The following is a 6,634-nucleotide window of genomic DNA, read 5'->3' on the forward strand; positions in this document are numbered from 1 at the left end:
GAGAGAGAGAGAGAGAGAGAGAGAGAGAGAGAGAGAGAGAGAGAGAGAGAGAAACATAGAGGCGGATGTTCGTGTGTCTCCGCCAGTCAAAGGTAGTTGGTATATCTAGGTTAGATATTGGGTTACACTTCTGATTGTATGGGCATCTTGTTATTGAGCATTACCAAACTTATAAAGCCTTTGATTAACATTTTTAAAAAGTTACTAATAAAAAAAAGAGTTTAGCAATGTCTCTTCTTTTTCCATTTTGTGGAGTAGTTTCAGAAGCAATTGCTGTCAGTTCTTTGAAGTAAAGTCTGAACCTGACTTTTTTTAGTTGGGGGATTTTACAATTACTACTTCAATTTCACTGATTGTTAGAGATTTGTTTAAAAATGTTTATCTAATCTTGGTTTAATTTTGGCAGGTCATGTGCATCTAGAAATGGATCCATTTCTTTTAGATTTTCCAATTTAATGGAATTTATCTTTTTAAGGTAAGATCTAATGATTTTCTGAATGCCATTTGGTATCTGTTATAGTGGCACACTTTTCATTTCTAATTTGATTAATCTGAACCTTCTCTTTGTTTTGGTTAGTTTGGCCAAGGGTTGCTCAGTTTTTCTTTTGTTTAGGTTAATTCTTTAAGAATTTAATACAATATATTTTGATCAAAGTTACCCCTTCTATTCCTTTCAGGTCCACCAAACTTTGTGTTCTCTTTAAAATAAACAAACAACAACAAAAGTTACCCTCCAAAAACATCGAATACAGTTTGTGCTCCTTATGTACTCTTGGATGTGTGGCCTTCCACTGGAGCATGGCTGACTTACCAGAGTCCACACCCTAAAAGAAAACCAACATTCCTTTCTTCAGCAGCTATCAATTACAATAGCTCCTTAGCTAGGGGTAGGACTTAAAGTCCACCTTCCCTCCCCATACCAGATTTTCTTTGGCTTGAACTCATGTAGGTTATGTGTAAGTTGTCTAAATTGCTGTGAGTTCATATATGCAGCTTCCTTGTAGTGTCCAGAAATTACAGTTTCCTTGCAGTCACCCACTGCCCTGGATCTTATAATCTTTGCACACCCTTTTCTACAATAATCTCTGAGCCTTGGAAGGAGGGGTGTATAATATAGACATTCAAGTTAGGACTGAGCACGCCATAATCTCTTAGTCTCCATGTAGGTCATATGTGGATTCCTGTGGAAAGAGAGGTCGCTTCCCAGAACAATGTAAACAAAACTTGCTACTGAACTTCAGTATAATAAAATCCCTCCTAAAATATTCCCAATATGTAAAAAGCGTTTTTACTGGGCCAGTCAACATCAATCTAGGACTAATGACAAATACAACCAATTTTGAGAACCCAGACAATGAGTAAAGCAAACCTTTTACATTCATTTCTAGCTTGGAATCCTACTGCTTGGACCTTTGCAGTTCCTCAGCAGGAACACAGCTTGGTTTTAAACAGACCCTGATTCTGTCCTACAGCAAGCCACCCAGCTCTATTCTTAACCCTCAAACAGTGAGAAACTGTATTGCTACTACTAAGAGCAATTCAAAATTAAACTTATCTATAATTAAAGAGATATAATCAAGTGTAATAGGAGCAGTAAAGAGGTTCCCCACAAATCTACAGAGACCTGTGATGGGGCTAGGTAATTCTGGGTGAAATCAAATGCGCTGAATAAAAGCAGAGTAAGTGTTTTGGTGTTGTTGGGTTTTTAATCTCTGTTTGCCTCCCTCCTTTAAAGATTCTGTACAATTCTGTTCTTTCCCATATAGTCTTCTACACCCCTCCATAAGTACATGTCCTATTTGTAATGCACAATTTTTTTTAGATAGAGCCAATAGATTAGGCAAAAAAAAAAAAAACAAACCCAAAAACTGTAATGCTGTTAGAATATGGCACTCTTTTATCACCCCTGGAGCAACCATTACCCAGCGAACTTCTGCCTTCAAATATTTCCCAGATTTGATCCTTTGGTTTACTAACTGATTCTCACTATGTGGCTCAAGCCAACGACTATTGTTTCAAGCCTTCCTGGAGCATGCCTCAGAGCCCTTCATATTATCAGTATTTACCCCATCCAAAGCCTCCTCCACAGACTGTCATTCTGTTTTTATTCAGTGCATGTGATTTCACCCAGAATTACCTGGCCCCATCACAGAAAGAAATCATCATGCTAACCACTTTGTCGTGCCCTTTTTTCAACAGGCTACTGCTTCTCATTCCTTTTTTCACCAAGGAGCTAAAGTTTTACAAAAACAATCCCAGTAATCAAGGGAACAAACTCAACAAATTGTCCAGCCCTTGACCAACTGCCAGTTGCTGAGTCCTACCATCCCACGGAATCAACCCCTATGCTCTTTATCCTGATGATCTTTGACAAATGGATGTGACTTGCATACAAGCCTTTGGTAATTTTAAATATGCTTATGTTTGTGTTGATTCCCTTTCAGGCTTTATCTATACTACTGCTCAAACACAGGAGCCTGCTCCAGCTGCTCAAACACATGAGTTTGCTTGAGCTGTTTGCAGGTACATACTGAATGCTTTCTCTATAATGGGAGCCCCAAAATAGATGAAAACAGACAGTGGTCCTGATTATGTATCTAAAATATTTATCTCTTCCTGTCAGCATTGGGAAATTCATATCACCTGTGGAATTCTCTATAACCCCCAAGTACAAGCCTTAATTGAACTAATTAATTTGATTTATTACTCAAGAATCAAATACATAAACAAAACAGGGGCAAGGTATCAACTGCTCAGGAGCAAATTGCCAAAGTAATTTATAGTTCAAACTTTTTAAACTTCACACCTTCCCAACACCTGAAGAAAAACATCACAAGAAGCAACCTGTGGTTTTACCCAACCTGTGGTTTTATATAAAATTCCTCAAGGGCTCAATCAATGGCTGGGTCCTGTTCCCTTCATTATTGGGGCCAAGGCTCCACATCTATGATTTCTCTTACAGGCCCTCTCTGGATCCCAGCATTATTCATGAAACTGTACCATGAGTTGGCCTCAGAAGACAACTGAATAACAAAAGAGGGACCCAGGCTCTCTCCTGAACTTCAATCACGTGTTGAAAACTCCATTGCCTGGGATGCACTTCTGCAAAGGATGATGTGAATATTATCAATAACTTCAGCTTCCAACCCACTATTGATATGGACAAGCATCAAAAACCTGATCAATGTAGCAGAATGCGTACTTGAGAACAATGGGTCTGAAAAATCCCTGGAAAGCTTTCTTGCTATGATTGCTACAATCTCTCTCAATTCCATAGGGTATCACTCTGAACTCTATTTACTTTCCTGTCTCCTCCTGCTCCAGCTCTTCACATATACTGGGTCCCTGTGGCTAAAATCCCTTCCCAGAGAGAGAGGTAAGTAAAGTCTACTCCTTTTTCCAAGGTCCCAACAATAAATTAAGGCTTGATTCCCCAATGTTCACTCTGGGGAACTGTGGTGGTTTGAATGACAATGGCCCCAACAGGTTCATATAGTTGAGTCCTTGGTCCTCAGTTGGTGGAACTATTTGGGAAAGACTGGGACGAGTAGCCTTGTTAGAGGAAGTATGTCCCTGGGGGCAGACTTTGAGGTTTCAAAAGACTCAAATCATTTTTAGTTTGCCATTTTTCTCTCTCTGCCTGCTACAGGTGTATCAAAATATAAACTCTCAGCTGTTCCAGCCCTCATGCCTAAAAATCATGTTCTAACAATCATGGACTGCAGCCCTCTGAAATAGTAAGCCCCAAATAGACCTTTTCTTCTATAAGTTGCTTTGGTTTTAGCATATCATGAAAGCAATAGAAGAATAACTATACTAGGAGTCAATGATTATTAGAATTATTATTAATTATAATAATTATTATAATTTATAATAAATATAATTACACATAATATATAACTATATTATTATAATTATATTATCAAATTATTATTTATTATTATAATAATAATTTTATTATTATTTTTATTATTATTATTATTATTATTTACTAGGCTTCCTTTCAGAGCATAGGTGAAGGGTTAATTAAGGTGGTATGGGAATTCTGCACCTAACAGGCTGGACCTGAAAAGCCTAACCCGGAACGAATGAGGGCTTTCCCATAACCACAAAAATGAAACCTCTGTATACTCTGTCCCCTCTCCCAGGTCATGTGCTGAGTTATCAATTGGTAGGGAACAGTTGGATACTGGGTTGGAGGACAAACTGTCAAGAAGCCTAGCTGGAGTGATCTTGTGCAACGGGACACAACTGAATGTCCCCAAATGACAGTTGCTTATCTCAGAGGACAAACACATATGACAGGCCCAATATTTGACCAATGATCTAGTCTGAACTTGAAAATCTGCTAAATATCAATGACAAAGTGGTCACAATGGCATATGAATCTGCTATGTAAAAATGAATCCTAAAGAGGTGAAACAGTCCCTAGGTGAGCCGTCCTTCCACCAGGCCCCCGGCTTGGGGTGCCTACCTTCCCCATGGCTGGACACCTGGTTTCAGACTTCGCCTTCTCACCCCCACCAGGTGGGGGTGATGGGTCAGCAGGGTTGGAGCCCGGCTGGGTGGACTCTCGAACCTGGCTAAGTTTCCAAGGGCCTCCAGGTGGGTCTGGAATCGGACCAGGCTCAGAGGTACTGGGGATCTCCCCATGTCCCCCAGCATATGAGTTCTGTGGAGGCATGGCATACTGTGGACCTCAGGTTGGACTGGGTCTAGTCCCCCAAGTTGGCGTGGAGACTTTGCAGCCTGAGGGCCAGGCAGGAGCTCGAGTGGAGAGCAACTCAGAGGAAGCCTCCTCTGAGCCCTGTGCTGCCCGCCCCAGTGCCATGAAGTTGGAGAAGGTGGAACCAAGTCCTGAGGAGTCCGAGGACATAAAAGCTCTGCAGAAGGAGTTAGAGCAATTTGCCAAGCTACTGAAGCAGAAGAGGATCACCTTGGGGTACACCCAGGCCGACGTGAGGCTCACCCTGGGCGTTCTCTTCGGAAAGGTGTTCAGCCAGACAACCATCTGCCGCTTTGAGGCTCTGCAGCTCAGCCTTAAGAACATGTGTAAGCTGCGCCCCCTGCTGGAGAAGTGGGTGGAGGAAGCTGACAACAATGAAAACCTTCAGGAGATATGCAAATCAGAGACCCTGGTGCAGGCCCGAAAGAGAAAGCGGACAAGCATTGAGAACCGTGTGAGGTGGAACCTGGAGAACGTGTTTCAGGAGTGTCCGAAGCCCTCCCTGCAGCAGATCACTACCATGGCCAAGCAGCTTGGGCTGGAGAAGGATGTGGTTCGAGTGTGGTTCTGTAACCGGCGCCAGAAGGGGAAAAGATCAAGCACTGAGTATGCACAACGAGAAGAGTATGAGGCTATAGGGACGCCTTTCCCGGGGGGTCCTGTATCCTTTCCTCTGCCCCCAGGCCCCCATTTTGGTGCCCCAGGCTATGGGAGCCCCCACTTCACCACACTCTACTCCGTCCCCTTTCCCGAGGGTGAGGCCTTTCCCTCTGTTCCCGTCACTACTCTGGGCTCTCCTATGCATTCAAACTGAGGCACCAGCCCTCTCTGGGGATGAGGTGAGCCAAGGCAAAGAAGGAAGGTAGACAAAGAGAACCTGGAGCTTTGGGATTAAATTCTTTTACTAAAGAGGGATTAAAGGCACAGTGGGGGCGGGGAGGTGGGGTGCGGAGATGAAGTTCAGTGAGGCTGTGGATCGGGAATCCCGTTCATTACTCTTCGTTTTATTCTTAAATAAAAGACTGGGACACACACACACACACACACACACACACACACACACACAATGAATCCTAAGACCAGATGATACATTAGTCAATTAGGTTTTCTGACTACTCCAATCCCATAAAAATGCACTACGGAGGCAGAGGCAGAGACAGAGGCAGAGGGGCAGAGGGGCAGAGGGGCAGAGAGGGGCAGAGAGGGGCAGAGAGGCAGAGAGGCAGAGAGGCAGGGAGAGAGTCAGAGAGGCAGAGAGGCAGAGAGGCAGAGAGGCAGAGGCAGTCATTGAGGCAGAGGTAGAGGCCAAGACATATAGATGCAGAGGCGGAGATAGAGACAGAGAGGCAGAGGCCGAGGCCGAGGCAGAGGCTGAGGCTAAGGCGGAGATAGAGAGGCAGAGGCAGATACAGAGGCGGAGGCAGAGGCAGAGGCAGAGAGGCTGAGAGGCTGAAGCAGAGTTAGAGGTAGAGGCAGGTGGACGGTCTATTATGCCTTGTTCAAGATTTCAAGAGGACCACCTGGAATGAAGTGGTCTTGCAGTAATGGGTAGCACAACTTTTCTAACCTTTCATTCGTTAGCATGCTTCTGTTTTAATAAAATAAAGGGAAGAAATATCTTTGCTGGGCATAGTAGTCTGGTTTTGCAGTTCTTTTATTTAGAAATTGAAATATGTTTGTTTAAGACACCCCGTGTTTTGAAATTTCAGTTGAATAATGCATTATTATTCTGATGGGTCCCTATTTATGTATGACTTGCTGTTTCTCTCTTACTGCTTTCAATACACTCGTTTTTATATCAAGTGTTTTAGTCAGAATTTGACTAAGACGATTTTCTTCCCTCCCTCCCTCCCTCCCTCCTTCCCTCCCTCCCTCCCTCCTTCCCTCCCTCTCTCCCTCCTTCCCTCC

At 43.2% G+C, this 6,634-nt stretch overlaps 1 pseudogene; it reads left to right on the plus strand.

Annotated features, from left to right (window-relative positions):
• Positions 1 to 4,481: 4,481 nt before the first annotated feature.
• On the plus strand, positions 4,482 to 5,540 carry LOC114636037 (annotated as a pseudogene).
• The last annotated feature ends 1,094 nt before the right edge of the window (positions 5,541 to 6,634 follow it).

Source organism: Grammomys surdaster, unplaced genomic scaffold, assembly GCF_004785775.1.
Source record: "Grammomys surdaster isolate TR1022 unplaced genomic scaffold, NIH_TR_1.0 121394, whole genome shotgun sequence".
NCBI lineage: Eukaryota > Metazoa > Chordata > Mammalia > Rodentia > Muridae > Grammomys > Grammomys surdaster.